The sequence below is a fragment of the Rutidosis leptorrhynchoides genome, chromosome 5 (genome assembly GCF_046630445.1).
Source record: "Rutidosis leptorrhynchoides isolate AG116_Rl617_1_P2 chromosome 5, CSIRO_AGI_Rlap_v1, whole genome shotgun sequence".
In the NCBI taxonomy this organism is placed as follows: Eukaryota; Viridiplantae; Streptophyta; class Magnoliopsida; order Asterales; family Asteraceae; genus Rutidosis; species Rutidosis leptorrhynchoides.
Genome location: NC_092337.1, coordinates 173,414,804 through 173,422,741, shown reverse-complemented (window position 1 = coordinate 173,422,741; position 7,938 = coordinate 173,414,804).

Genomic DNA, 7,938 nt, shown 5'->3' with positions numbered 1-7,938 from the left:
CATTAGTGAGTCTGGACTTTGACCGTGTTTGATTTAGAAAAATATTGCTTATCCCTGTTGGTTAAAAAAATTAATATGTAAATATTATGTGATACTAACATGCTAGTTGTTATGTGATAGATGTCTAGCTTAGAACTTGTTATCACATTCAGCGACTCCGAACAATAATCTTCAGATGGTGTTCCAGTCATTAACCTATCCGATGATGAAAACGACACCTTTGGGGAAGACTCACAAGTTCCGGATGAATCAATTGAAGAGGAACTGGAAAGTGATCCTGAGGAGGAAGAAATACAGGAAATTACGAAAGACAAGTTCAAACGAGGAAAGAAACGAAAGGCTACTGAAATGGAAAATCCAAATCCCGAGTCTAGAGAGGATGTTGTGGCACCAACTCCACCAGATACTTCCACACATATTCCCGCTATTCCTATTAGTTCTATCCCGACATCCAGTTCTTCAGTTCCTCAGCCAAAACGCAGGGAGACAACCAGGATAACCTTTAAGCGATTTCTTTGAACACAAACGCTTTGGGTTAAATGATGCGCTGTTGTTTTAAACCATGGGATCATATAATGTTTTGTATAATATTACTAGTGTGGTTTGCTTAATGTTTGATGTAAGATAAGCATATGTAAAATAGTGAAGTGTGAAATGCAATAATTTTCCATGGTTAAGTATTATTTGGGTGGTAGTAATTGATTTTCGTACTAAGCTATTAAGTATGAACTTTAACGGGTAGGTACTACCCTAGATATAATTATAAAACGCTAATAAGAAGAAAAGGCTTTTATAATAATAACTGGTTCATATTATTAATAAGCTACGATGTACTGTAAATACATACCACATCTATAATATTCCATGTGAATAATTATTTTTTTTTTCATTCTTGTTGAAGATTATGGCGCGATTGAACCGAATGACGGAACAAGAAATCCAGGAACTCATCAATCAGCGAGTGAATGACAGAATGTTATGGGTCGAGGCTGCGAGAGGTGCTGCAGTTAACCCAAATCCTCGTGTGGGATGTACTTACAAAACTTTTCAAGGTTGCAAGCCCTCATCATTCAGTGGAACAGAAGGACCAGTCGGTTTAACCCGGTGGATCGAAAAGATTGAGTCTGTGTTTAAAATCAGTGGTTGTATTGAGAAGGACATGACCAAGTATGCGTCGTGCACCCTACAAGATAGTGCACTCACGTGGTGGAAAAACTATGTGAAGGCCGTAGGAGGAGATGTAGCTTATGATACTCCTTGGAAAGAATTCAAAACAATGCTAATCAACGAATATTGTCCAAGGAACGAGGTTAGGAAGTTGGAAGCTGAATTACGAAGCCTGAAAGCTGTTGGTACTGAACTCACCAACTACAATCAGCGATTCATGGAATTAGCTTTGCTATGTCCCGAATTGGTACCAACCGAAGAACGAAAGATTGAACTGTACAAAGACGGTTTGCCTAAAAAGGTCAAGGCAAATGTTACAGCATCCAAACCCAAGACTATTTATGAAGCTATCACCATGGCGAACGAATTGATGGACCAGATTATTCTGGATAAGAACACCGATGTCAAGACATCGGGAAACAAAAGAAAGTGGGAAGGTAATCATCAACAATCCAACAAGAAACAAGAAACCACGCAAGGTGCGGGTAGCGGTTCAAACTCAGGTTACAAAGGACGAAATCCTTTATGTAACAGATGCCACAAACATCACTCTGGTTATTGTAATGTGGTGTGCAACAATTGTAATCGAAAAGGTCATCTTGCTGAAGATTGTAGGGTTCCCGCTACAAATACAAACGGTACCAAGACTCCTGACACCAATGCAAATAGAACTGCCTTGGCCACTGTTACCTGTTATGGGTGTGGGAAACAGGGTCATTATAAGAGCCAGTGTACGAATCCAGAGAAGAATAATGGATCTGCACGTGGAAGAGCATTTGTTATTAATGCTAGAGAGGCGTGTGAAGACCCGGAGCTTGTTACGGGTACGTTTACCATTAATAACTTATCCGCATCTATTATATTTGATACTGGTGCCGATAGAAGTTACGTGTGTAGAGACTTTCACGCTAAATTGAATTGTTCATCATTACCTCTAGATGCTAAGTACATGATTGAGTTAGCTAATGGTAAACTAATTAAAGCCGATAAAATTTGCCGTGATTGTAAAATAAATTTAGCCGAAGAAACATTTAAGATTGATTTGATACCCGTAGAATTAGGAAGTTTTGATGTAATAGTCGGCATGGACTGGATGTCCAAAATAGGAGCTGAAGTTGTGTGCGCCAAGAAGGCAATTCGCGTTCCTCGTAAGGATAGAACGCCATTAATAATTTATGGAGAGAAGGGTAACTCAAAGCTAAAACTCATTAGTTGTTTGAAAGCTCAAAAGTGCTTGAAGAAAGGGTGCTATGCTATCCTAGCACATGTTAATAAAGTCGAAACGAAGGAAAAAGTGAAGAGCATCAACGACGTGCCTGTGGCAAGAGATTTTCCTAAAGTATTTCCGGAAGAGTTGCCGGGATTACCTCCATTTAGATCTGTAGAATTTCAAATAGATCTAGTACCAGGAGCTGCACCAGTGGCTCATGCTCCATATAGACTTGCACCATCTGAGATGAAAGAGTTACAAAGCCAGTTACAAGAATTACTGGACCGTGGTTTCATTCGACCGAGCACTTCACCGTGGGGAGCTCCGATTTTATTCGTCAAGAAGAAAGACGGATCTTTCCGAATGTGTATAGATTATCGTGAATTAAATAAGTTAACTATCAAGAATCGGTATCCACTACCGAGAATTGATGACTTATTTGATCAATTGCAAGGATCATGTGTTTACTCGAAAATCGACCTAAGGTCGGGCTATCATCAACTACGCGTCAAAGAAGAAGATATTCCGAAAACTGCTTTTCGGACACGCTAAGGTCATTATGAATTTTTGGTCATGCCGTTTGGATTAACGAATGCGCCAGCTGTATTCATGGACCTCATGAATCGAGTTTGTAGTCCGTATTTAGATAAGTTTGTTATCGTTTTCATTGACGATATTCTTATCTATTCCAAGAGTGAGCAAGAACATGAACAACATTTAAGATTGGTATTAGAATTGTTAAGAAAAGAACAATTATACGCCAAATTTTCTAAGTGTGCGTTTTGGTTAAAAGAAGTGCAATTTCTTGGCCATGTTGTTAGTAGCAAAGGAATTCAGGTTGACCCAGCTAAAATTGAGGCCATTGAAAAATGGGAGACACCTAAGACACCAACGCAGATACGCCAATTTTTGGGTTTAGCTGGTTATTATAGAAGGTTTATTCAAGATTTTTCCCGAATAGCTAAACCATTAACAGCGTTAACACAAAAAGGGAAGAAGTACGAATGGACTTCTGAGCAGGAGAGTGCATTTCAATTACTGAAGAAGAAGTTGACTACAGCACCTATTTTATCATTACCTGAAGGGAACGATGATTTTGAGATATATTGTAATGCTTCGCGACAAGGTTTTGGTTGCGTCCTTATGCAACGGAAGAAAGTTATAGCATACGCATCCCGACAATTGAAGATTCATGAGCGGAATTATACGACGCATGATTTAGAATTGGGAGCAGTAGTGTTTGCATTGAAGATATGGAGACACTACTTATATGGGGTTAAATGCACTGTGTTTACCGATCATAAAAGCCTTCAACATATCTTCGATCAGAAACAGCTGAACATGAGACAACGTAGGTGGGCCGAGCTGATAAACGACTATGATTGTGAGATTCGCTATCATCCCGGGAAAGCAAATGTAGTGGCCGACGCTCTAAGCAGAAAGGAACGGGAACCAATTCGAGTACGAGCAATGAACATAAAAATTCGCATGAATCTCAACTCACAAATCAAAGAGGCTCAACGAGAAGCTCTTACTAAAGAAAACATAGGAAATGAAATAATGAAGAAGTATGAGAAGCAACTCGTTATGCGTGAAGACGGAATTCGATATTTTGCAAACCGTATTTGGGTACCGAAGTTGGGTGGATTAAGGAAGTTGATATTGAATGAGGCACATAAGACAAGATACTCGATACATCCTGGAGTTGGAAAGATGTATCAAGATCTTAAGACGCATTATTGGTGGCCTAATTTGAAGACAGACGTTGCAACATATGTTGGGGAATGTTTAACTTGTTCCAAAGTCAAAGTAGAACACCAGAAGCCGTCAGGGTTACTTCAACAACCAGAAATCCCAGAATGGAAATGGGACAGTATTACCATGGATTTCATCACAAAGTTACCTAAGACTGCCTGAGGTTATGACACCATTTGGGTAATAGTTGATCGCCTCACCAAATCTGCACATTTCTTGCCTATAAAGGAAACGGATAGAATGGAGAAACTATTACGATTATACATAAAGGAAATTGTTTCAAGGCATGGAATACCTATTTCCATTATATCCGATCGTGATAGTAGATTTACATTAAAGTTTTGGAAATCACTACAGGAGGCCCTGGGAACTCGTTTGGATATGAGCACCGCATATCATCCACAAACTGACGGGCAGAGTGAAAGAACAATACAGACTCTTGAAGACATGCTCAGGGCATGTGTGATCGATTTTGGAAACGGATGGGATAAATATCTACCATTAGAAGAATTCTCGTATAATAACAGTTATCATGCAAGCATTAAAGCTGCACCATTCGAAGCACTGTATAGAAGGAAGTGTAGATCCCCTATCTGTTGGAATGAAGTAGGAGATCGACAATTAACTGGTCCCGAGATCATACACGAAACAACTGAGAAGATAGTACAAATCAAGGAGAGATTGAAAACAGCCCGTAGTCGCCAAAAGAGCTACGCCGATGTCCGAAGGAAACCATTAGAGTTTCAGATCGGTGACATGGTTATGTTAAAGGTGTCACCTTGGAAATGTGTAATACGTTTCGGTAAAAGGGGTAAACTGAACCCAAGGTATGTAGGCCCGTTTAAGATCATCGAACGCATTGGACCGGTAGCTTATCGACTCGAGTTACCGCAACAACTCGCCGGAGTACATAATACATTTCACGTATCAAACCTTAAGAAATGTCTTGCAAAGGAAGATCTCACCATTCCTCTTGAAGAAATCCAAGTCGACGAGAAACTACAATTCATAGAAGAACCAGTCGAAATCATGGACCGTGAAGTTAAACAACTCAAGCAGAGCAACATACCAATTGTTAAGGTTCGTTGGAATGCTCGAAGGGGTCCCGAGTTTACTTGGGAACGAGAGGATCAGATGAAACGAAAGTACCCACATTTGTTTCCCGAGAACGCAAAATAGGTACAATTTTAAAATTTCGGGACGAAATTTATTTAACGGGCAGGTACTGTAACGACCCGGATTTTTCCGATCATTTTATACCTATGAGATTAATATTTACATAAATTAAACCTTACCAACATGATAAGTAATCCAAACTGTTGAGACTTATGTTTTTGAAAAGAGTTTCACACAACGTTTGACCGTCCAATTTGACCGATGATATCACGAACTATATAACACACGATAATTATACGATTATGTATATGTACATATATATACATATTTAACATGATTTAAGGATGGTTTAACATTTCATTGTGAACTAACAACAATGAGTTATAAGTAAACTTTGAGACCACTAACTTAAGTTTTCAAAACGATAACTATATGTAACGTTCTTTGACATATATACTTACAATCTATAATGTGTTGGTGATCTATGTCACCAATATGATTTAAGTGTAATGGGATTAATTTGTAACCAAAATAATCTTGATAAATATCGAACAAGTTTGGGGAAGTGCGGAGTGCACACTTGTTTGAACTTATCTTGATTATGACGGGGGTTCAGGGGCAGCGCCCCCGATAAGCAGGGTCCAAGGGGTGGCAACCCCTGGCGGGGTCCAAGGGGCAGAGCCCCTGGCTGGGGTCGAGCTGCCAGGTCAGCTTGGAATTTTTTTTTTTTTGGGCTAACATTGATTTATTAAAAATGTCTTAAAATTTTATTTTGGCCCGGTTTGACCCAAAAATAAAAGCCCAGTTTTGAGCCTCTTTTACAGTTATAAACCCGTCCATATTTGAATTCTCGTTCCGATTCCTCAAAATTTCTACAAGTATATCTAGGGTATATGTAACCGTATCATACCCAGCTTCTATACGTATTTACTATTGGTATATACCAACAATAAACTTCAATGATCAGCCACTAGACATGATGTTACATGTGGGAACCAGCCATTTAACCTCATGTGTGACTTTTGTGCAAGAAAACAAACTAAATCTCCTAAATATCCATCCCATAATCATGCTATTTTGCACACACACAAATACAATTTCATTTCCAATTTTCTTTCAAGTTAATTCACTCCCTAATCTCTCTTCATTTACCTACTCAAGAACGTATCAATATAGTCATCCGATTTCAAGGAGATTACTTCCAATCTTTCAATCCCACTCCACCACTCTTTTGATTCCAAGATTTTTCTTACCTTTTCCAGTAGCTTTGTCCAAGTAACTTGAGGTAGTAACCTTATTCATAACCTTATTCGATTCATATTTATATAGCTATCTTATTTTGTGTTGTAAAATTTTAACAACAAGAACATAGTTTGAGTGATTTCAAACTTGTTCGCAAACTAAATAGATCCTTCTAATTTGATTTTTAAAAAACACTTCAAGACCTGTAATATATCATATTATGACAAAAATTGGATTAATCATATCTTGGCTAATTAACATAATATTTAATATATATTTACTTATGATTTGATTTTATATATTTCAGGACCACCCGTAAACAACACGAGAAGATTAATCATAAGACCTCATGATTGTACGCAACACGTCATTTGACAACACGGTACTTTATGTACGCAACACGTCACTTGACAACATGGTACCATGGGTCGAGATTAATTCTGATCAATACGAATACGATGGGGTCTTTATTTATTTTATTTAAGCAACTAATTGTGGACCACTAACATCGGACTGCTAACTACGGACTAAGAAAATATTAAAAGTATTAAAAGTATATATATATATATAATATATATATGTAACGATTACTTAAAAAGAAAATATGTTGATATATTATATATATGGTTAGGTTCGTGATATCTATCGGAGACCAAGTCGAGTTAAATACCTTCAAGACAAAAGTGAGTATATAGTCCCACTTTTAAACTCTAAATATTTCGGGATGAGAATACATGCATTTTATGATTTACGTTATGGACACAAGTGATTAAAAATATATATTCTACGTTGAGTTGTACCACTGGCATACTTCCCTGTAACTTGGTAACTATTATTTACATGAGGTATTGTAAACGCGAATCCTGTTGATAGATCTATCGGGCCTGACAACCCCAACCGGACTGGACGACCAGTATTCAACGGTTGCACAGTACTTCATTTCGGTAACTACACTTGGTACGGTGCAGTAAGATTTCATAATAAAGGGAATATGCGACGTTGATTAAATGTTAAGTATGGTTATCAAGTGCTCAACAACTTAGAATATTTTTATTAAAACGTTTATATATGAAATCTTGTGGTCTATATTTATAACGCTGCCGGCATTAAACCTATATCTCACCAACTTTATGTTGACGTTTTAAGCATGTTTATTCTCAGGTGATAACTAAAAGCTTCCGCTGCAACATGTTGAATTTAAGCAAGATCTTGAGTATGCATATTTGTGTCAAAAATAAAACTGCATATCGGAGGATTTGTAATGTAAAATATGTTGGAAGTCGTATTGTTATTATCACATGTAAAGTTTGTAAGTCTAAGATTATCGCTAAACGATAATCATTATTAAGTTGTTTAAACCTTGTATTTGTAATAAAAGCTATGGTTTGTATTGTAAAAACGAATGCAGTTTTTGAAAAATGTCGCATATAGAGGTCAATACCTCGCGA